This window comes from Aethalodelphis obliquidens, unplaced genomic scaffold (genome assembly GCF_003676395.1).
Source record: "Aethalodelphis obliquidens isolate GAN/ISIS:26980383/991018 unplaced genomic scaffold, ASM367639v1 scaffold71, whole genome shotgun sequence".
In the NCBI taxonomy this organism is placed as follows: domain Eukaryota; kingdom Metazoa; phylum Chordata; class Mammalia; order Artiodactyla; family Delphinidae; genus Aethalodelphis; species Aethalodelphis obliquidens.
This window is the reverse complement of record NW_020838015.1, coordinates 319,558-343,836: the sequence shown is the minus strand read 5'-3', so window position 1 is coordinate 343,836 and position 24,279 is coordinate 319,558. Positions and strand designations below refer to the sequence as shown.

At 41.2% G+C, this 24,279-nt stretch overlaps 2 long non-coding RNA genes across 2 annotated transcripts in view; one reads left to right on the top strand and one right to left on the bottom strand.

Annotated features, from left to right (window-relative positions):
• Nucleotides 1-16,098, top strand: part of LOC113611916 (uncharacterized) — a 24,870-nt gene extending 8,772 nt beyond the window's left edge. Inside the window, exon 3 of the long non-coding RNA XR_003429649.1 lies at nucleotides 15,660-16,098. This is a non-coding gene — a long non-coding RNA (uncharacterized LOC113611916). The remainder of the gene's footprint in view (nucleotides 1-15,659) is intronic.
• LOC113611915 (uncharacterized) lies at nucleotides 13,279-24,279 on the bottom strand. The gene is made up of 3 exons (XR_003429648.1): nucleotides 23,858-24,279; nucleotides 18,627-18,758; nucleotides 13,279-13,520 (listed from the first exon to the last, which is right to left on the bottom strand). It is a non-coding gene; the product is annotated as an uncharacterized LOC113611915 (long non-coding RNA).

The following is a 24,279-nucleotide window of genomic DNA, read 5'->3' as shown; positions in this document are numbered from 1 at the left end:
ACATGATTCGCTTTTAATTCTCTCTCACAGTGGCAAGGCCAATATACACATAGGTTTGGGGATATCAGGTATCAGTATAACACAATAAAGATAAAATAATGCAGAAAAAATCGAAATGAAGTATAATTGTGATTATTTTTATCACATATATTTAAAGTGATATGTTTTGGAAAACAAGTTAAATCCAGTCTTGCAAGACTGCACACTTACCTCAAGCATTAACAGCACTCCACTTATTTGACTTTGTTTCAGCTAAAAACCAAGGAACTGTTAAATTGCCAACAGGCGTTCATTTTGTCCGAGTAGAGATTAAAGCATTCAAGAGAAGTTAAAGAAATTCTTTTCTACTGGGTGGGCTATTATTAGGCAAATTGTACTTTGCTTTTAAATGTTCTAATAAAGAGTCTTTGTATGATCATCCCCCAAACACGAGCCTATCCCATATCCAGGAGTTGTTTGGCTTCATATAACCTTATTATGAAAACCTTAAAACCTATGTGTCATCTAAAACTATCTCTAAGATTAACAATATCTGTAGTAGAAGAGACAATTTAACTTTTCTTTCTTAGTATGAACCTCCAAGAAAAAAAACCTAGATAGTTGTCTACATTGGACTGCTCAGTAGAGAGCTCTGGCCACACAACACAAGGGATTTTTATGGTAAAGAAGAATAATTCCACTACATAATATGCAACAAGCCAAATGATGCAACTGGAAGTCCCACGGGGCCTGATGGTGTTCCACCACTTCACGGTGAGTGAAACGGAGCAGGACTCTATGGGGCCCCTCCCAGTACAAGTCCTTTCCCCCATTTCTTGTTTATAGGAAATAGGTTTCATTCAGCCTCCTAGACCTTCCCTGAGTTCCAAAGGGCAGATTCAAACAGTTATTAATCCGGGAAGTGAGGGAATGCAGAAACAAAGGAGGAGAAACTATAGTGCAATGATTAAAGCAGGATCCTGGTTCCTGCTGAAGGAATATACATAACAGTATCTTTGAGTTCTTCTGCAGGAACTAAGGCTCCCACCCAGGTGGAGGATGGTAACGTCAGGCTGAGCACAAGATTCCTGGAGCACCGCCCTGTTACCTCATTACCAACCAGTCAGAAGAAAGTCACACACCCTGCAACCCTCCCCTCAAATTTTGCCTATAAAAACTTCTCCCCGAAAACCATCAGAGTTCGGGGTTTCTTTGAGCACAAGCCACCCGTTCTCCTTGCCTGGCGCGGCAATAAACCTTTCTCTGATCCAGACTCTGACATTTTGGTTTCTTTGGCCTCACTATGCGTCGGGCACACAAAATTACATTCGGTAACAGGAGTATTCTCCAGGTCACTTACAGTTCCTGTTAGTAACTCTGCAAAAACACTCCCACTACCTGTCTGCTTACTACTCTTGGCTGCTGTGGTTAATTCAGTATCCTCTGCAGCCTAATGTCTTTCCTTTAACATCTAGGCCATTTAGGTTTCCCTTGATGCCACACTGACAAAGGAATCAGCAAATATCCTCTCCCATTCTGCTCATAACTCCAGCTTTTTCAGTGGAACCAACAATCCTTTCAATAAAGTGTCTGATTAGAGATTTTTGTCTCCCAAAGCTTCTCTACTTATGGTATGATTGCTAGGGGAACCACTGACCGAAGTTCCCACCCTGGCCAGGAAAGATAGTAACCACTTGCATGAGTTATCTTACAGCAGGAGGTCCTGGTAAGGAATACGGAACTAACAAGCTACCACCAACCGGAAGAATTCGGGAAAGGTCAAAAGGAGAGAGGAAATGCCAGTCCATAAGTCCTACCAACCTCCCAGTATGCTTCTCGCAGGAATCCATCTTGGATGAGCGATGCACGCACCACCAGGAAGGACCCTGAGTCAGAATGATTGGCCAGAGACAACCCGGAAACTAACCCCATTACCATAAAACCCGAGACTGTGAGCCACGTGGCAGAGCAGTCCTCCTGGGTTCCCTTACCCTGCTGCTCTCCGCCCAGGCGCCCCTTCCCAATAAAGTCTCTTGCTTTGTCAGCACGTGTGTCTCCTCGGACAATTCATTTCCGAGTGTTAGACAAGAGCCCACTCTCAGGCCCTGGAAGGGGTCCCCCTTCCTGCAACATAACTGCTTCTGAAAACTAAAGAAATTCACTCTGGAATAAGGTCAGGATAAACCTCTCCCTTTTCTTTCTAAGAACTTAGAATTGAAGACTGTCAACCAAGAGGGTCAGACCTGGCTTCAAGCTCTAGATCTTCCTGTTACTGGCTGTGATGCTGTAGGCAAGCTTATTTGATAGGTTCTGGGATTCAAATTTCAGAATCTAATTAAGCAGAAAGAGAATTGTAAATGAATATGAAAAGCTCACAGAATGAGCTTTGGAAGAGTTGGAGGAACAGTCTCTATGCTGAACTTCTTGATAACACTCCCAGGGCACATGGCAGAGCTGCCCTCTTCCACCACCTAGGCTAGCAACACAGCTGCCCCACACACTGACTTTCTATTGGGTCCAAAAAGTTCATTCGGGTTTTTCCATAAGATGGCATAGCGAAACCCAAACAAACTTTTTGGCCAGCCCAATATCTTCTATCTTGACATTTACAATAGAGAAGTGTTTATCATTGTGCAGTATAGTTTGCATTACAAAATACAGCTCTATTTGACAACATTAAAAAAAAATAAAACTAACAGAGAGCCTGCCACATCTTCTGTCTTTAATAGCCTGTGAAGATGGACATGTAGAATTGATTGGGGGCACAGTGGAATAAATATTGGATGAGACACCAGGAAATCCAAATTCCATACCCAGATTTGCCAACTCATTCGCTGTGTGAGCTGGGGCAAGGCGCTGAACCTCTCTGACCTCAATAACCTCATCCCCAAAATGAAACAATTGGCCCAAACAGTTACTAAAACTGGTTCTTAAATCCAGTAATCCTAGCAGATTCAGTTAACTCTCTGAAGATTATAAAAGTAGATCTCTTATTCATATTTAATTTTTAATGAAATTAGTTTTCTCATGATTTTTTAAATTATACACTCTCACTTTTAAAAGCTAGAAAACTATAAATAAAAAATAAACTACTTGTAATTCCCACTACCTTACATTTTATCTTTCTGGTCTTCTTTCTTAGTAATTTCCCATTCTCTTTCCCATCCATTACAACATTAATTTACTTTAGAATGCCCAAGGTGAGGTATTATTTTTTAATTGCATTTCTAGTATAAAAATCCTGGATTTTGTAATGTCCAGTATGAACTGTTAAATCTGAGAGAAAAAAAGTTAAATCATTTATGCTATGTGTTTATGTAATGGAGCAGGACTTTGTGGGGCCCTCCTGGGCACAAAAGCCTTTCCCTGTCCCCCTTTCTTATTTGCAGGATAAAGGCTTCAGCCCCTAGACATCCCTGAGTTCCAAAGAGCAGATTCAAACAGTTGCTAATCAGGGAAGTGAGGGAATACAGGAACAAAGGAGGAACAATCAAGAAATGACAGTGCGGGATCCTGGCTCCTGCTGAAGGGATATATCAATACCTAATACCTTTAAGTTCTTCTGCAGGAACTATGGCCCCCAGCCAGGTGGAGGATGGTAACTTCAGGCTGAGCACAAGAGTCCTGGAGCACCGCCCTGTTACCCCAGCACCAACTAATGAGAAGAAAGTCACACACCCTGCAGCCTCATCCAAAATTTTGCCCATAAAACTTTTCCCAAAAACCATCGGGGAGTTTGGATTTTTTTGAGCACGAGCCACCCATTCTCCTTGCATGGCCCTGCAATAAACTTTCTCTGCTCCAAACGTCAACGTTTCAGTTTGTTTGGCCTCAGTATGTGTTGGGCACATGCACTTGCATTCAGTAACATTTGCATCTAGATTTGAAACTTCTATTTCAATTATAGTAAATACTTTTTTAAAATTTTATTTATTTATTTTGGCTGCACCAGGACTTAGTTGTGGCATGTGGAATCTTTAGTTGTGGCATGTGGGCTCAGTTGTGGCAGGCGGGCTTCTTAGTTGCGGCATGCAAACTCTTAGCTGAGGCATGCATGTGGGCTCTAGTTCCCTGACCAGGGATCAAACCCGAGCCCCCTGCATTGGGAGTGTGCAGTCTTGCCCACTGGGCCACCAGGGAAGTCCCAGTAAATACTTTAGTATAAGGCTGTAAAGGCATTATTTGAACAACCCAATGTCAATTTTCTTTCTTTCTTTTTTTTTTTGGCCACACTGCATGGCTTGTGGGATTTTAGTTCCCTGACCAGCAATGGAACCCAGGCCCTTGGCCGTGAGAGTGCAGAGTTCTAACTACTGGACCACCAGGGAATTCCCTCAATTTTCTATATACTTAGAGAGTAATGCTCTGAAAAGTCAAATTGAGAAAGTTTGTCCATTTATCACATAAGGATGAAAATAGGACTGGAGAAGTGAGATGGGGGGAGAGTTATTGTTCAAGTAGAAAATTGGTACTATTCTTTAAAGCATAATTAAATATGAAATGGAAAGATTAAACATTGGAGTAATATGTTTAGCTTTGTCCTCAAGAAAGACCTCTGTGATATATTTGAAAAAGAGCTTCCCCTTCCACCTCCCCAGCACTATATGTTTCTGTGCTGAAATCTTACCATTCCGTTAGGCGTCAAAGCATACTTAATCTTTAGAAGTCCTCTATATAAAGATGCAACTACCTGTTGGAAGGAAGAGCAGGTTTGTACCAACTAATAAGTTAGAGAACACGATTACAGTGTCGACTGAAAAAAAAATGCACAACCTAAAAGTTGAGAATTATGTTTTATTCAGTGGACATATTGAGGACTTAAGCCCAGGAGACAGCCTCTCTGGCAGCTCTGAGGGACTGTTCTGAAGAGGTAAGGGTGGAGCCAGGATGTATAGGATTTGCAATGAAATCCAAGTAGTAGGAACATCAAAAGAATGGTGTTAATGAAAGAAAACCAGTCATCTCAAGTGAATGAAGTTAGCCCTTTTCTTTGTATGGGAAGATGCAAGAGACTGGGCTCCTTGAAATCATTCCTTTGATAGGCACCTTGGCTACCTAGGGCCAGTATCCAGTTCTTTCCCACCCTGAGTCCCCTCAGAGTGCACCCTTGTGGGTGGCAGAATTTTTCCCGTTTATTCTCAGTTAACGTGGCTATTCTCACCCCTTGCTTAAGGCCCATATTGTAGTGGAGTGACATCCAACACAAGCAAACAAACAAAACACGTGCAGAAACCCCACACGTCTGATTCTAAAAAGCATTGTAAAGCCGCGAAGGCATTTCCTGATGTCTCTTCACGAAGCAGTAAAGAAGAACTAAGCTTCACCAGGGAGCAAGACTTCCCCAAAGTCCTTTTTGAAGGCATGAGTCTGCTAGTTCCTTTGTGGTTGATTTCCTCATGCTCTCTCCTCACATAAATCTCCCAGGTGCCTTTCTCTCACAGATCGCCAGCCTTTCCAGACTATTCTCATCTTCTGGGAGTAGCTCTATACCCTTTCATGCGTAAATTAACTTAGTGTTTTCACTTTTTCCAATTCTTCTCTCCACGTCATACTCTAGCATCAGTGCTCCAACAACCCAGGATTCTCAAAAGGAGAAAGTAGGGAAAAGACTGGAAATACGCATACATTACTAAAATTGCTTCCCGTCAGAGCTAAAGGCAACACTGCAAAGTTTTTGTGGAAAATTGTCTGTTCAGTCCTGTCTTCTCTCCCTCCTATGCTCATTCAGCCCAATTAGGGAAAAGCAGGCTTATTACAAAGGATTTCTCTCTCCCTCTAAACTAGGACATTCAGGCTGTGCCCTTTGAATACTGAAGAAATTGTGGAATTCTAGCTCTCTTGCCTAGTATTCCAAATCCCCCAACTTGTTGAGAAAGATAGCATCTGTTCTAAATGTGGGACAGTCCATAAGTACTTGCTGTCAATATTTTTACAAAAAAATTGACCTGAAATGTCTCTCTTATATTCTGCTCTAGACTGCAAGCTCCTCGAGGGCACTGTTGTGTTTATTTTATGACTTAGTGGCACTTTATATCTAGTAGGTGCTCAATTAATATTATTACAAGTATGTGTCCAATGATCAAAAAATAAGAAATACAATGATACAAATGAACTTATTTACAAGACAGATTCACAGTCTTAGAGAATGAACTTATGGTTGCGGCAGGGGGGAAAGGTTGGGGGGAGGGTTAGATCGGGAGTTTGGGATTGACATGTACACACTACTATATATAAAATAGATAAGCAATAAGGACCTACTGTAAAAAAAAAATTTTTAATAAAAACATTTACTCCTTAAAAAAAAGAAATAGATAAATCATTTGAATATAATTTTGTAATTTTATATTTCTTCCTTCCAGAATCCAAATGCCCAATATCCTAAAGTATTGTTTATCTGTACAGCCTTTTCCAGCTCTGTTAAATCCATAGACGTGTTAGTCATGGAACTTATCATCAAACCCCAAGAATTCATCCATAACCCTGTAAAGGCTTTTCTGATCTCCTGTGGAAAATGCTGCTAAAAACAGACACCTACAATTTTTTATTTTTTGTGAGGAGGAAGAAAGAAGTTTAACATCCATCATCCTGGGAATATTTTTACTTCTGTTTTTTTTTGTACTTGGTTCTAACATGATTTTAAGGATAAAATGTTTGGATAGAATGCTCATTTAATATAATTCATGTATGCATAAGACAAGTCTCTGACCATATTCCATAGTCCAAATATCCTCATTATACTTTAATATAGAAAGAGCAAACAGCTTGCATGAATGTTTACTCTGCAAGCAAATACCCAAGATAAGCACTGCACTCAGTCGCTCATCATATGTTTTCTGGCCTTAGGAGTCTCTATTGGGCACTAAATTGTAGAGCTTGGTATATTAGCTGAAATAAAATACCCCCAGACTTCAAACTTTAAAACAAGATCTGCCCTTTATAAGAACACATTGAGAAAGGAAGAGGCAGGGGCTAGGTACCTCCATATATCCCAATTCCTTAGCAAATCAAAAGTACAGACTTTCTTTTATTCCAGAGTATACTCAATGTCTTAACTTGGATTTCCCTGAAAGTCGTTCTCTGTGAGTGGTTTCCAGCTTTCAAAGTGCTCCCATCACTTAGGCATATTTTGGGTTTTAGGTACATTCTTAAATCCTACACCATCTTTCTTCATCTCAGTGATTCCTCATAGTTTCTGGAGGTACAAAGAGTTCACTTTCTTGTTTTCTGGCACATTTATACATTTATTTATACTTTAATATATTTTTTGCATTTTCTGGGAACAGGACACAGGACAAGGGAGGCTTGTCTTATGTGCTCAGTCTACTATCATAAACTGAAATTGCTCCCCTCTCCACTAATCCTGTGATGGTGAACTACACAAGCACTAAAATCTCCATTTTGAGTTTATTACCATCTCTACAAAGAACTACTGATGGAGTGCATCTCAGTTCTGGAAACCTGACCAGAGTTTCCTCTTCTACATCAAAACACGAGAGAGCTCATGGTCTTCCAATATGCATTCTCCACTTCCTCCTTGTAACAGAATCCCTAAATTATAGGTGGGCATATGGCCACCCAGTTAGAAACTGCATGTCCTCGCCTCCCTTGTAACTAGGTGTGGCCATATGAGTAAATTCTGGCCAAAGAGATATAGTGGAAGCAATTATGTGTTGGTAAATATTTAATCACCAGCTCTTGGGTGTAAGGGAGGAGAAACCCAGATTTGTAGCATTTGCTGATTTCTATGTTGTGAATACTCCCACCATATCTGATTGAAAGCTACAATGTCACTGAACGCACTTTGGAAATGATTTGCAATAGCATTATATTGTATTCTCACTGTATGGATTCATAGATGCAAATAACATCAATTACATAGAGAATTGTAAATTGTAGTAAAGTAACTGAGAAAAGACAAGCTTTGAGTATTTACTTTTTCAATACAATTTGTTTAATGGTAAATTTATATACTTAATTTTTTACAATGGCTATGTTTAACAACTGGCTAACAAAATTCTTGAAAATTTAACAATTGCCTCTTGTGAGCTTGTGCAAGCTGGTGCGAGGCAGCTCTGGTACACCATTAAGTGGAAGTACAGCTGACCCTTGTACAACACGGGGGTTAGGGACGCTGACCCTCTGCGCAGTTGAAAATTCAAGTATTACTTATAGTTGGCCCTCCGTATCCGTGGTTCCACATTCAAAGGCTCAACCAACAGCAGATCGTATAGTACTATAGTATTTACTACTGAAAAAAATCCACGAGTAAGTGGACCTATGCAGTTCAAACCGTGCTGTTCAAGGATTAACTGTAATGTGTGAAATCTCTGGCACATTCTTCAAAGGAAGCTTCTTGCATTCCACTTCCCCTTTTCCAGTTTTTGTAGTCCAGAGCACAGATAAAGTAGTGGTGAGCCAATTTTAACCAAAGAGGTGAAGACAACATCCTTGAGGATTGGTATAACAAAAAGAGAGAAGAAAGCTGGGTCCCTGGATGACTTTTATTTATTTAAATTTTTTTTAAATTAATTAATTTATTTTATTTATTTTTGGCTGTGTTGGGTCTTCGTTGCTGCACATGGGCTTTGTCTAGTTGTGTCAAGCAGGGGCTACTCTTCACTGCGGTGCGTGGGCTTCTCACTGCGGTGGCTTCTCTTGTTGCGGAGCACGGGCTCTAGGCGTGTGGGCTTCAGTAGTTGTGGCACAAGGGCTCAGTAGTTGTGGTGCAAGGGCTTAGTTGCTCTGCGGCATGTGAGATCTTCCCGGACCAGGGCTCGAACCCATGTTCCCTGCATTGGCAGGCGGATTCTTAACCACTGCACCACCAGGGAAGTCCCTGGATGACCTTTAAAAGCAGTTTCCCTATTCCTCAGTCTACCTTCCATGTCAGACTTTTCTGTGAGAGAAAAATAAACTGTGTATCTTTTAAAAAATCATTTTTGTCTGATCTCTGCTAAAGCAGCCAAACAAACTAACATGGAGTTTGCTACCAGGAACAGGGCTGACGTAACAGAATCTGAAATACGTGCTATTTGCACATTTTGGGCAGCAGGCAGTGAGGAAACACATCATGTGGGCTGGATAGATGGTGACCCTTACTATGTCATAGCAAACATCTGGTAAACCTATTGTCAGTGCATTTGAAAGGAAGGCCATTTGCCTACTGAACTTGTAACTCATGGGGAAGTGGTTACAAAAGTCGTTTGGTTGGCATATCTTGGCTTCTTTTAGCAAAGTACTACAGTCAAGAACTAAACACAGGCAAGAATTAACCAGTTTGCAAACAAAGATGGAATGGAATACAGTTATATGAATGGATGCTTTCAGCCTGTAGCCGACAATCTAAATTGATTGAGAATCTGACAATTTAAGGTTTTGCACGTTTGGAAAAACCAACTGCTTCCACACTCCCAACACCACAAAGAAGACTGTGGCTCCCAGCCTTTCTCCAGAGCATCTCACATGATTGTTCTTGGCCAGGCCATAGGAGTCAGACCAGCAGGAAAATTCAGATTAACATGTTTTACCTTCTCTGCTCATTGTTTTAGGTGCCTTCAAGATAGCCAGCATTGTACTGAGGAAGAAGAAACGTAATTGAGGAAGAGGACAAGAGTTGAGCACAGAGGTTAGTAAATAAAGTGTTGGCAAACTTAAAACTACTTGTCCCTGTTTATTTTTACACGGAATTGATTGAAATCAAATAAACTAGTAGTTTTCTAACTTTTTGGTGGAATTATAATGCCAAAACCTATTTAAACCCTAAGACAACCCCTAGTCCCTCAAATCTGTACCAGTAGGAATTAGGCTATAAAAAACTGCACAACCCCCAGGAAGGGTACACTTCCCAATATGTTCCAAATGTGGCATTCCAGTAACAAGAGAGTTACTTCCAGAGTAGAACCCAGTGGCACTCCACTGACAGGAAAGAACTTTTCACAATTGCTGTACAGCAGAATCTGATAACTGCCGTGGACAGTAAGTATCATGTGTTTCCCATTCTTCCCTTTTCCAAAAGAAGAGCTTTAAGTATGGTTATCCTATCCCTCCTCACCACGGTGTATTAGATGATGAGAAGGCTGATGATTTGTCTTTAAGTTCATAGGTCGCCAGACCATGAGAAGTCACATCCAAACGTGAAAGTCAGAACTGTGCATCACCAGGAGACGCTGGGTTCTGAGTCAGGTAAAGTAACTGCCTGGCCCTTTGGATTGTTTCCATAGGGGAAATTGGTATTCATGGATTTTTGGTGACCAGAGAGTGGACTGTGGCTTTGAGTGCTAAATGTCCCCGATATTCATTCTTTCTTCTTCTTTTTAGTACTAGAAACCTCTACATTTAAGCTGGGTAGGTAGCCACCCAGCTAAAGACTACATTTCCCAGATGCCCTGCAGCTAGGTGTGGCTACCATGTTCTGGCGTGCAACTCTTGGGTCACATCCCTAAAAGGAAGATGCCTGGCTTCTACTTCATTTTCTTTTTCTTTTCTTTTCTTTTTTTTGTGATGACGATGAGCTTCCTTAGGCTCCAGGGATGAGGAAAATATCCTAGGGGCTGGCAAAGCAACAAGAAGAAAGGAATGATAACCTTTTGGTAACTTTGCTGACCAGAGCTTCTTTATTCTTTTGTTCTGTCAGCTTAGACTTTCATATGGAAAAGAAATAAAACTTCCTTCTTGTTAAAGCCATTGTTGTTTAGTCTCTGCTAAAACAGCCAAACCGGTATACACAGACTGCTTTCTTAATAATTCCAGTTGTCTCAAATAAGACACTAATTATAATGCCTTTGCTAGAAACCCTCCTCCTCTTTCAAAATTAGCTGCTTATAAGTTACCAACCTATTGAAACATGTAAACCAACACAGTTTTTCTCTTGAAAGTCATGTAGTCTCATATTGCTTCTCAAAATATGTTTTAATTGTTGGCGGATATAATTATGGTGAAAATTATTTTATATGTTGCTGAAGGTTTTCAAACAGTATGCTATCTCTTCAATTCAGCCTGAGAAATTTTTATTGACCTATCTTCTAGCTTACTGATTCCTTCCTCAGCCGTGTCCAGTCCACTAATGAGCCCATCAAAGGAATTTCTCATTTCCGTTAGTGTTTTTCATTTCTAACCTTTTTTCTCTTAAAACTTCCACCCCTCTACTAAATTACCCGTCTGCTCTTCTATGTTGTCTATTTGGTCCATTTAGAGGCCTTAACATATTAATCATAGTTATTTTAAATCCACCGTCTGATAATTCAGATAAGTGTGGTTCTGACATTTGTTTTGTGCCTTCAGACTGTGACTTTTATTGCCTTTTAACATAGCTGGAGTTTTCTATTGAAAGCCAGACATGATATATCAGATAATAGAAACTGCGGTAAGTAGACCTTTAGTGTGAGGTTTCATGTTAATCTGGCTAGGAGTTGGGCTATGTTATTTTGTTTGTTTGTTTCTGGCCATGCCGCGTGGCATGCGGGATCTTAGTTCCCTGACCAGGGACAGAACCCGTGCCCCCTGAAGTGGAAGTGTGGAGTCTTAACCACTGGACCGCCCGGGAAGTCCCTGTGCTATGTTTAATATTTGCTGTAGCTACAGGTGCCAGAGGCTTCACATTCCTCTAGTGTCTTGGTTTGCGCCTCCCCTGTTGACTTTGGGCTAACCTAAGTACTCCTCCTCCGAGAGGGTCTTCATTGCATTTTGCTGCTCTTTTGATGGGCTTGTGCCCCTGGGCTGTGACTTTCACAAGCATTTCTTAGCCTTATTTTCCCCTTTTTTGGTGAGAAAGGAAGGTTAGAGGGGAGTAGAGTAGGGGAAAGTGCCCTTCTTCAAAGTGGGATAAGTCTCTGGTAAAGTCATTTCTCCCTGGAGAGTAGGCATGTCACGGAGAATACTCTGGGCACAGTTCACAATGGTTAACTCTTCCTTTCTCACTGTCAGAACTACCAGGGGATCTTTTCCAGCTCTTTTTTGCCATGAGAACCTGGAGGGGATTTTAGAGGTAATTCCCAAGAAAGTACTGCCACCCCCGACCCAACAAGACTGCATCCCCCAAGAGTTTTTCCCTCTCAACCTAGTTCATACTCAGCCTCCAGCAATTCCTCAAAATCACTATGAAAGTGTTCCTACCAGTTTATGGCTCTAATCACTTCGCCAGGTAAACAGGTCTCAGCTGTGACTCCTTGAATGTGCCTCTCTCTCCAGGTGGTGGTTTGCCCTGAAACCTCCGTTCTCTGATGGGTCCAAGAAAAATCACTGCTTTTTCAGTTCAGCTTTTTCTTGTCATAAGGATGAGAGTGACAACTTCCAAGCTCTTTACGTGTTGAAGCTGAAACCAGCAGTCCAACAGTCCACTATCTTCACTTTTTTTTTTTTTTTTTTTTTTTGCCGTACGGGGGCCTCTCACCATTGTGGCCTCTCCCGTTGCGGAGCACAGGCTCCGGATGCGCAGGCTCAGCGGCCATGGCTCACGGGCCCAGCCGCTCCGCGGCATGTGGGATCTTCCCAGACCGGGGCACGAACCCGTATCCCCTGCATCGGCAGGCGGACTCTCAACCACTGCGCCACCAGGGAAGCCCTATCTTCACTTTTAATAGTATGTTTAAGTGTTATATCGAAATTGCAAATTAGTTTTTTTATTTGAAACTTGGATGTGGCCAAAATGATTCTTCACTCCAATAGTAGGAAAAATCTCAGTCCCCAGAGGATCCAAGATGTTCCAGTTTTCTCAGAATAAGCAGCCTGTGTTAATATCTCAGTCCGCTGTTGACTTGTACGGCTTCACTGCCATGGACTCATTCGTTCAATATTCCCATCACAGCCATATGCCGTTAGCACTCTTGGTTTCTCTTTCTGTGTCTAGCAAATGATCGAGCTCTATTTCCACCCACCTGCTCTCCTGTGCTCTGAGAGTGGGGATATTTGCACTAAAGAGAACCTGTCAGTGCTAATTAGGGAGGAAAGCCTATGTGGCAATGTGTAGGTTTAAAAGACAAGAAAAATCCCCCCACGGAGATTCTGAGGAACACTTTGGAGACACTGACAAGTTAATAAAAAGCTTGATTCAGTGATATTTTTAACACACTGGCATGGAAAGTACCATTGGAAATAAAGTGACTTTCAAGGGACAGATTGTTTCATTGAACTGAGGGAAGAGCTATTCTTGCCCTTAAATCTCGTCTGTTTCATGGCTCCTGAAGTGACGCATCAAAGAACAACTGGTGAGGGAGTTGTGGCCTCAGGTCCCACAACCTGACAACAGCTTCTGTGTGGCACTCGGGAGTGTCACTATTAGAGAAACTCACTCATCCAGAGAAAGCAGGCTGAGTGTTCTGCTTTTATTCTTTTCCAAACCTGTATTCACATAGAGCGAACTTGGAGAGGGGGAAAGGGAAGAGAACGAGCCATGCTGACACAGGTAGATCTGTGTGTGATCGGGATGGGGGCAAACAGTCAGGGGAAAATCTGTGGTCACAGCTTTCAGCATACTAGGCTAGCGGTTGTTTGTTTCGGATGTGTGAAGGATCACTGGATTTACGAGAAGTTCTCTTCCTTTTCTCCTATGAAAATAGTAGGAAGTTATTACTGTCTGCCTGAGCTTCACCAGTATAACAAGTTGCTGAATAAATCAGGCACATGATAGCCAAGCAATTCAATGATGAGTCCGTATGTCATTACGTGGCTGGCGAGATGAGGATAAAGTTATTGAAGAAAGGACAAAAGACCTCAAGACGCATAGTAGCTACTAGGGTTAGCAATACAACCTGGAGTAAAAGAACCATTCCAGCTACTAGGTGGCTTATATCCATTCGTATTTATGACTACAACTACTGACATTTCAAATCATCTCATGTAAGTAATCTAAGAGAAACCACTTAGTCAAGCTGTAAGCATTTATGCTTGTTTTCATGAAGTAGATACAATGATTTACCATACCATGGTCTTGAATTTCAGTAAATGACTCAAAAAAAAACCAACAATGTGGTCGATTGATAACAAAAATGGCTCCAATTCTTCCCCTCCCATATCTATACCCTTTGCATTATATTTCAGCTCCTCCCACCAAGAGGTGGAGTCCTTTCCCCCACCTTTTGAATGTGGGCCAAACTGTGCCTTACTTTGGCCAACACAATGCAGAAGAAATAATACGGTTCCAATTCCGAGCCTGGGTGGCAAGAAACCTTGCACACTTCTGCTTTCTCTCTTGGACTCTTTCCTTTGTGTGAGAATAAGTCCAGGCTAGCCTGATGGAAGATGAGAGGCCACGATGAGCAGAGTGTAGTCATCCCAGCTGAGACGATCCTAGACCAGCAAGCCACCAGCTGACTTGCCATCTAAACAGAGATGTACGAATGATCCAGGCTGAAATAAGCTGAGCCCAGCCCAAATCAGCAAAACCCAGATCACCCAATCAGCAGACTTCTGCTTTTCTATGTATGGGAAGATGCAAGAGTGTGGGCTTAATGAAATTATTCCTTTGATATGCACCTTAACTATCCCAGGGCCAGTACCCTGTTTTTCTCCATCCTGAATCCCCTCAGGGTGCACCATTGGGAGTTGATTGCAATGGCTGAAGGCTTGATGGCTTCAACATCCTTTGTTTATTGATATGGAGGCAACATTCTTTGTCCACAGTGCCTCCCCTTGGTCATACATTTGACCAACATTTGAGAGGCATTTCATGACCAATTTTGTCCCATGGCACTAGGAAGGCTCCTTCCTAGATCAGGCAAAGATTCTGCTGATAAGACACACAATGTGCTAATTTTTGGATCAGGCCCTATTGATAATCTAAAATTATCTGGATTTGCCTTTCTTACTGGTCTATTATGATCCAGGAAATGTTTTTTCTTGTTGCTTCTTCCCATACCTAGAGTTGCACTGTTACGATTATTCTATGTGTGTGTGTGCGTGCATGTGTGTCTGTGTGTGTATGTAGATAGATAGATAGATAGATAGATTGCCTCAACATGTTTAACCATCATTAATTTTGTTGGAGGCCCGGTTACACATTTGGTAATGTAAGAGACAACATTCTTATAAAATAGACAGGATATAAGTAATACAGCTAGTAATGTTAATAAAGTCATAGTACAGCAGAGAGAGGCACCAGGCATAAATAATTTGAAAATAAAAAGAGAGAACAAAGTGGAACAATGATTAGTATAAGTAGTTGTTATCTAGTCACAATAAGCTATCAAGACCACAGGGGAGCCAGCTGGAGAAGCCAAATTCTGGAGGGAGCAGGCAGACACAAAAAGATAAATGTTTCACCTTTGTTTACAAAAGCTATGCTTTATCAACTTGTTGTAGGTCATAGTTAGCATAAGAGAAAAGTTTTTCTGGAAAACAAAGATTAACAGCCAGTATTTTTCAGAGAAATAGTCATAAAGTTTTATAAATATTTATCAGAACATTCAGTCCCCTGTAATTAATTTCTGTTGATCTGGATGAAGTCATCAGGTTTTCCATTAGAGTTTTGTTATTTCTTACCCAGTACAGTGGTATGATCTAAAAGTTAACAGAAACTTATATTTGTCAAAAAGTCTCTTTTTTTAATCTTCTTGAAGATTTTCATTTTATAAAAGCATCAGAGTAAAACAATGATTATCTATAAATGGCGAAAGATTTAAAATAGCATGGTCAAAAAATAAATAAATTAATTTAAAAAATAAATAAATAAAATAGCATGGTGAAAGATCTGATTACAATGCCATTGACAAGAAACTTGGATAGTTCTGTGACATACAACACTTTAAGATAATAACTAGAATTATGACTGATAACATTACACCAGGACATATCAGACTTTCAGGAATTCCATATAACTTCAGGAATATCTATATTCATGACATTTCCCCATACAATATAACCTAAGAAGGTTTATCTCCGATTACTTGACAATGCTTCTAAAGTAATTTAACATACCAAATAAGCCTAATTAGTTTAACATTCCTCTCTGAGACGCCTCAGGGTTTCTTCAAGTATGAAAAGAACTTCAGTTAGAATTTGGGAAGTTTGTCAAACATATCAAAAAGGTTTCAAAGCACTCGGTCAAATAGGATCATAGGTCACGGTAAAACAATACTCATTCACTTAACCAAAATGACAAAAGATTTCAAAAGCAAATATAGATCACTTAAAAGCAAAGAAACTCACACAACCTGCTATCAAAAGCAGTATTCCAAGAAAACTTTGCTCTCATACGAGAGAGGAACCAAATCCAGTCCTACACCAGCCTACTTTTAATAACAAAATCCATTTACCTAATTAAATTTAATCTAATCCCAGCTGACCATGCACAAAACTCCTTTTTTTTCAGGACTCCCTTACACAACTTTCTGTATTCATATTAGTTTGCCCTTATTTTTCCATCCAGAAACAACTACTATGTTTAATTAATATTTCCTTAGGGGCAGATTTATATGCCCTGTCTTGTAATATCAAGCACAGGAAGCATTCCCCAGTGAAACATATCTACCCCACAATATAATTAGGCAAAAGAGATGTAACCATCTTATATAAAGCCTATTTAAATATACCAGTTTATATAAGCTTTCATCTCAATTCTATCAACTTACATACGTTTAAGTTTTGTTTCTATTCGGACCCCATCAGGAACCTTTGTTCTTACAAGGAGTCCAGAAACCTTTCTTTTTATCCTGACCATTTAATACTTGGAATCCCCAATGAGGGTTGAGCCACAGGACTCAGGCCTTTTGTTAATTTTTTTAAAACTTGATTAATTGGCCTAACTGTTGCCCCAAGCAATTGCTGGTCAGGTATCTCAGTGTAATTGTCTTGCAGTCTTTTAAATATATATATATATATATATATATATATATATATTTAAACTGAGGTAAATAGAGCAGACTTGTTTGGGGCCCTTTAATGTTGGGAACCAATAAGGGGTCCCTTCGGCCCATCCAACCTTAGGTAATGTTGTATCAAAACCTTTTGTTTTAATCCCATTAATGCCTGTTTTACTTATCCCATTTTTAAATAACCATCTAAAGATTTCTTTATCCTCTTGGGATGAGTCCCTTTAAAATTTCTACCTTGTTGGGAAGAAGTCTCTAGAATTTCCTTCAGTTTTTTCTTATTTCTCTGTTAATCAACCTAATTAACATTAATTATCCTAATGTTTTTATTACTATCTGTAGACTCATTGTGGGAAAGCAGAGACCACAAATAAGCCTTCCCAAACCAGTTTTTTTTAAGTTGTTTTAAATTAAGAGAGTTCTTAGGTTAACCATTACATATATTTTTTCCAACTTCTAATTTGTTTTTTCATTGGCACCAATAAAACAGCTGTTTATAATGAGAGTTTTTAAAAATTTACAATTTAGAAGTTTCTCCAGTTTAAAGGATCCATTGTCTGGCCATTAACGAGATATTTCTTAATAGTGACTCAGGGACTTCCCTGGTGGCTCAAGGCTCTGTGCTCCCAGTGCAGGGGGCCCAGGTTTGATACCTGGTCAGGGAACTAGATCCCACATGCATGCCGCAACAAAGAGTTTGCATGCCACAACTAAGGAGCCCATGTGCTGCAACTAACGAGCCTGCCTGCCACAACTAAGACCCAGCACAACCAAATAAATAAATAAATAAAATAGTGACTCAAACCAATAAGATGTAAGAGGCGGCCCCACAAGAGAGTGTGAGGTTGCCACCTATACAAGATCTAGAAAGTATTCTCCAGAAAATAGTCTAAGTACAGGCTGACACAATGAAGGTTAAGATGGCAAAAGCCCTTGAGAGTTGGCACAATCAGACAAGTGTGCTGAGAATCTCAGTCTATCTGATTGGCTGCCAAATGTACACTATGTATGCACCTTTTGGTTGGCAGAGACCAAGCTCTCAGACCACACACACACACACACACACACACACACACACACACACACACACAAGAAAACCACCTAAGAAGATCAAGTAGAACATTTACATCTCAAAGACACAGGGAGAGAAATGCAAGTTCCCCCTAGAAGGGCTTTTGTTTCTTTAAGGTCAGAATTCTGAAAAGATGTTTAATCAAGCTGGCTTTCTCTAACTTAACTGCATATGCAATAGAAGAGCCCCATACTGGCCATTTTCAAGGCGAGATTTCCTTTAATTCCCATTTAAGAACTTTTTTTTTTTTTTTTTTTTTTGCGGTACGCGGGCCTCTCACTGTTGTGGCCTCTCCCGCTGTGGAGCACAGGCTCCGGACGCGCAGGCTCAGCGGCCATGGCTCACGGGCCCAGCCGCTCCGAGGCATGTGGGATCTTCCCGGACCGGGGCACGAACCCGTGTCCCCTGCATCAGCAGGCGGACTCTCAACCACTGCGCCACCAGGGAAGCCCCCAATTAAGAACTTTTAAGTGTACGTTATGTAAGTACATAAACCTGGCTGGGGTGTTAGTTGGAGGCTGGCCTTCTGACGCCCCTCATTTAGGAAAGATGTTAGACCAGCCTCTTACCCAATCAGCCAGTCCAGAGGGCTCAGTGTTTCTCAACTAAGCAACTCCCAGGGTCTTTCAACTGCGCTCTTCCAGTATCTTTCAACTGTGGGGCGCTCCTTAGTATCTTTCACCTGGGGAGCCAGGCACCTGTTAGACACTGCCAAATAAAACTCAGGATCATCAACCAATAATCAGGAGATTTGAAAGCCAGGAAAGACTCACCCAAATTCGTCTGGACTCTCCAAGGAGGAGGACATGCACAAAAGGCCTCTCCTTGTACCAAGGCTCAGGTGCCACGTAGTGTTCAGGTGAAGGAGAGAAGCCTGCCCTGGGTCCCTTCATTGTCCGTCAAAACTGTCAATTGAAAAAAAAATGCACAACCTAAAAGTTATTAAATTACTTTTTTTTTTTTTTTTTTTTTTTGAATTACATTTTATTGGGGGCATTTCTGAGGACTTAAGCCTGGGATACAGCCTCTCAGATAACTGAGGGACTATTCCAAAGAGGTAAGGGAGGAGCCAGGATGTATAGAAGTTTTTGCAAAACAAAAACAAAAACAAACCAGGTAGTTGAACATCAAAAGATGACTGCTAATTAAAGAAAAATCATACTTCTCAAGTTAATGAATTTACTGCTTTTCTGTGTATGGGAAGATGCAAGAGCTGAGGCTTAATGAAATTACTCCTTTGATATGCACCTTAAATATCTAGGGCCAGTATCCTGTTTTTCTCCATCCTGAATCCCCTCAGGGTGCACAGTCAGGTGTGGGAGCAGCAGCTGATGGCGTGGTGGCCACAACACCCCTTATTTACTGATATGGCAGGCGACTTTCTTTGTCCACACCCTCACAGGGTTTATACTTGCATGAAAGTTGCACGCAGTTTTGCAGTTACAATAAACCCTAGAAGGAGGGGGATTATAAACAAAGGGGGAATTTTAAAAAGTGTCTTACCATAGTCTGTAAGACAGAAAGAATAAACGTCAAAGAACTGGTAGAGAGATAACCACTTCTCTTATAAGAGAAGCAAGGAATAGCTTGGCTTGCAAGTGTGTTCTTATGTTAGGTGGCAAGTTAAAGGAGGTCTCATGTGATGGATTCAGTTTCTTGGTGAAGTGGGAAGCAATCTTCTGATAATTCTGACAGGAATGTTCTGGAGTCAGAGGGTCGGAGAGTGGGGAGAATGTTTGTAATGGCCATGATGGAGAGCCAGAGCTGAGCCAATCAGAGAATAATACAGAGGATTCCCCTGCTTTTCCAAAAACCCCACTGTGGATGGAAACCACAGAGTTATAGAGGCCCCACTCTGTTCACTGAAGGGCTTTCCCACCAGCCTGGATTTAGGTAGAGAAAAGGCAGATGAGTTGGATCATTTGAAGCATTCAACTGTGTTAAACGGTTGGTCAACAAGGAATCGAAACCATAGCTTTCTTTACTTTGTGATAACTTCTAAAAGAAACAGCCAAAGCCAAATTCCAAAGTGACTCCAAGAGAGACACCTCTAGTAAAAATCCCCCAGTGAGGGCCTCCTTCACATCTGAACGAATTCCTGCCACGCTGGCCTGATGTCCTCGCCATAAAGGCCGGCATTCTCCAGGCTCTGAATCCTACATTCTATCAAACGTTAACTAGGGGCGAAACAGAGTTAAGACTACGTGGGCAGAAAACCCTTTATAAACAGCTTTTATTGTACTCTATGCACTTGTCTTTGTCTGGAAGGAGACAGCTGAACCCTGAACATTTTAATTGGTGCTGATTCCTAATTTTTATATCTTGGAATAAAGGAATGAGAAATGTGTTAAATCATGCTGCTGCAGTGCATTGTTCAACATCTGTGTCATCCATGTCTTTACCTAACGAGAATGGAATATAATGATGATCGTTATCATGAGAAATCTACCCACAGCAACATGAGTGGACCTAGACATTATCATACATTATCATGAGTGGACCTAGACATTATCATACTAAGCAAAGTCAGAAAAAGACAAATACCATATGATATCACTTATATGTGGAATCTAAAATATGACAGAAATGAACATATCTACAAAACAGAAACAGACTCACAGACAGAGAACAGACTTGTGGTTGCCAAAGGGGAGAGGGGGTGGGGGAGGGATGGATTGGGAGGTTGGGATTAGCACATGCAAACTATTATATATAGAATGGATAAACAACAAGGTCCTACTGTATAGCACAGGGAACTGTATTCAATATCCTGTAATAAACCATAATGGAAAAGAATATGAAAAAGAATATATATATGTATAACTGTACTTTGTACAGCAGAAATTAACACAACACTGTAAGTCAACTATATTTCAATAAAATTTTTTTAAAAATCTAGCTGATCTCCCTGTGCTATGCAGCTGCTTCCCACTAGCTATTTTACATTTGGTAGTGTATATATGTCCATGCCACTCTCTCACTTCGTCCCAGCTTACCCTTCCCCCTCCCCGTGTCCTGTGGGATAGGGAGGATGGGAAGGAGATGCAACAGGGAGGAGATATGGGGATATATGTATAGCTGATTCATTTTGTTATACAACAGAAACACACCATTGTAAACAATTTTACCCCAATAAAGATGTTAAGAAAATAAAAAATGAAACAAAAATCTATCCACAATCCCTTAAGGTCGACTGAGGTCAAACTATATATGTTTATATTTGATTATGCATTTGAAAACCGGGCTGTATGATGTGTTGAATATATATGTGTGATTAGTACTCGTGCTTAGCGAATGCTTTATTATGTGGAAACCGTGACACAAATGCTCATTTTGTTCATATTCAGTGTTATTTTCTCCCTGTACAAAACTTGTTTTAAAATTAACCACTTTAAAAGTTCTCATCTGGCCTGCGAATAAATATTTATAATGCGCTTTGCCTATGAAGAGGGTCATTAGCATGTAAGCTTGGACAAGGAATGATTTCCTGCAGAATTTTGATGAGCAAAATGACTAAACTTAATGGAGGCATTTTATCCTTGCAAATACTTTACTCCAAGCCTTCAAAATCATCAAGAAATGTACTTCATGAGACATGGTTCAGAAGAATCACAGAAATGAAGGGCTGGGTGAGACTTAGTTGGTCTCTTTGCACCTGTACTTTCCCTAAATCAGTGCAGAGCAGATTCATGAAGCACATTTATTTTTTAACCCATTTATAGTTCCCATCAGTGCAATAAAGCGCTGTAATAGACAGCAGGGTCAGATTATAGACCCTGAATGAAAAGGTCAGCCTTTCTTCTCACTAAAAGACAATAAGAAACAGATTATTTTTCTCTGTAATGGAAGGAAATATTCTGAGTCTTTAGATTTGTTTCAACTTTGCACTTTGTGGATGAGATGGGGCATGGATTGCCCATGACATACACAAAATTTTTAGTTAAGAAAATGTTCAAAAGTTACTACCTTCGCTAGAAATGGCAGGAGCAGGAGGGAGCAAAACATACAAATAAATGAATCCTCCAAACCTTAGCCCCCAACATTCTCACTGTTGTCATGAAATTGTGAGGACAAGCAGAGCATACCAGAGACATAAATGTCATTTCACCTTTAGCTACATGAACAAGTACTAAATCATAATAAAAATTCACACAGTGGGCTTCCCTGGTGGCGCAGTGGTTGGGAGTCCGCCTGCCGATACAGGGAACACGGGTTTGTGCCCCGGCCCGGGAGGATCCCACATGCCGCGGAGCGGCTGGGCCCGTGAGCCGTGGCCGCTGAGCCTGCGCGTCCGGAGCCTGTGCTCCGCAATGGGAGAGGCCACAGCAGTGAGAGGCCCGCGTACCGCACAGAGACAAGGACAAGAAAAAGAGATCGACATCTCATATGGAATTTATGAGTTTGGAGGAGAGGATCAACCTGTATGGAAAAGTCCTTCTTTTTCTTCCCTGGTGCCTGCTTACTCGCCCCGCCCGGCTCGCGCCACTCCTCACAGCCAATGCGCTCAGAACACCCCATACATACAAAGTTTCTGTACTCCTAGGAATCCCCCTGTCCCCTAGCTTCGCTGCCCACAGTGGGCTATAAAGGAGGCACCAAGTAAGAGAGGCTCCTCCTTGCTCTTTAGATCTTGGCCTCAAAAGGTTTTATTTTCAATCATCTGAATTTCTGACCCTTACTCTCTTTCTTCCCATCTCACTTCTTCTAGAACCCTCACCACAGTAATTCTCTGACCCCATTTGGACCTTGAAAGCAAAGACCCTATCACTTTTCCTCTGTCCATCATTACTCACCCAGCCTAGAATCCATGAGCTATCTGCACAGTCTCTTCACTGAAAATGCCTTCGGATCCCATGTGCCACTCCTTCTCAATTAGAATGACCTGGAAAAATCCACCCCCTCCTTAACGCTACTCTTCTGCACCTGCTTCCAAGAGCTGACTGTGGCTAGAGCCCCGTAACTTCAATAATTGTTTTCACTTGGAAATAACGACCACAAAGCCCAATGGAGCGGCCTTAAGTCTTATCATATTTTCCTAATTAATTATTTCTCACTCTCTGAGAAAACACTAACTTCCAGTTTCTAATCTAATTTCGAGCCTAATTCCCAAGTTCTCATCTAACTTCTTGACATGCAAATGATTGCTTAAACATCATTTTCTCAGAGGAGCCTTCCCTCATCACCTCATGTAAAAGAGACTCTCCCCAATCACACTTTATTCCCTTACTTTGCTTAAATCATTTTTGTAACAGTTATAACAAACTACGTGACGTCATACACACACACACATATATATGCACAAAATATATAGTATTTGCATATTGGCCTGCTACTTCCACTAGATCATAAACTCCAGAGAGACAGGGACTTTCTCCCATTCACCCACATCTAACATAGGATTTCTCAACTTGAGCACTATTGATATTTTGTGCAAAATAATTTTTGTCGTGGGGGTGGGTTGTCCTGTGCATCGTAGAACGTTGAGCAGCAACCCTGACCTCTACTCATTATATGCAGTACCATCCACCCTAGTTATAACAATCAAAACTGTCTCCAGGGCTTCCCTGGTGGCGCAGTGGTTGAGAGTCCGCCTGCCGATGCAGGGGACGCGGGTTCGTGCCCCGGTCCGGGAAGATCCCACATGCCGCGGAGCGGCTGGGCCCGTGAGCCATGGCCGCTGAGCCTGCGCGTCCGGAGCCTGTGCTCCGCAAGGGGAGAGGCCACAACAGTGAGAGGCCTGCGTACCGCAAAAAAAAAAAAAAAAAAAAAAAACTGTCTCCAGATGCTTCCAAATATCCCTGGGGTCCAAGAGGGGGCAAAAATCACCCCTGATTGAGAACCGCTGCTCTAACACAATGCCTAGCACACAGTGGGTGCTAAGCAAACGTTTGATGAATGAAGGAATCACCAAACCATAGGTCACCAAAAAATCCCAAGAATTAATGTTATTGTCCGAACTTCCAGCAAAACTGTATTTAAGCCTTATCGGCAAAAGTGAACTTACCTTGTTTTAATGACATGGCGGTGGGGTTAAAATTGATTTTGTACCAAGGGTTCTCAGCCGTGACTGCATGTTATAATCATCTGGATGAAGGTTTTGAAAAACTACTGATGCCAGGCCTTTCTTCAGAACAATTAAATGAGAATCTCGGGGGGTGGTGTCCAGCATAGAGACTTTTAAAAACCTCGTCCTGTGATCCTGATTTGCAGCCTGGGTTCAAATCCTGTTCTTTTCAATCCTCCGAAGACCAATTTCATAGCATAGCAATCCTCATAGATAGGGCATTTCTCCTCATACATCTGCATTATTGATCAGCGTTTTTGGAATGGAAGAAAGTGTATGTCAGCATAGTAACTTCCTGGGCCATTTGTATCTTCTATTCCCTGCCCCATTGTTGATCCATGTTCATCCTAAGTAAGCCAATT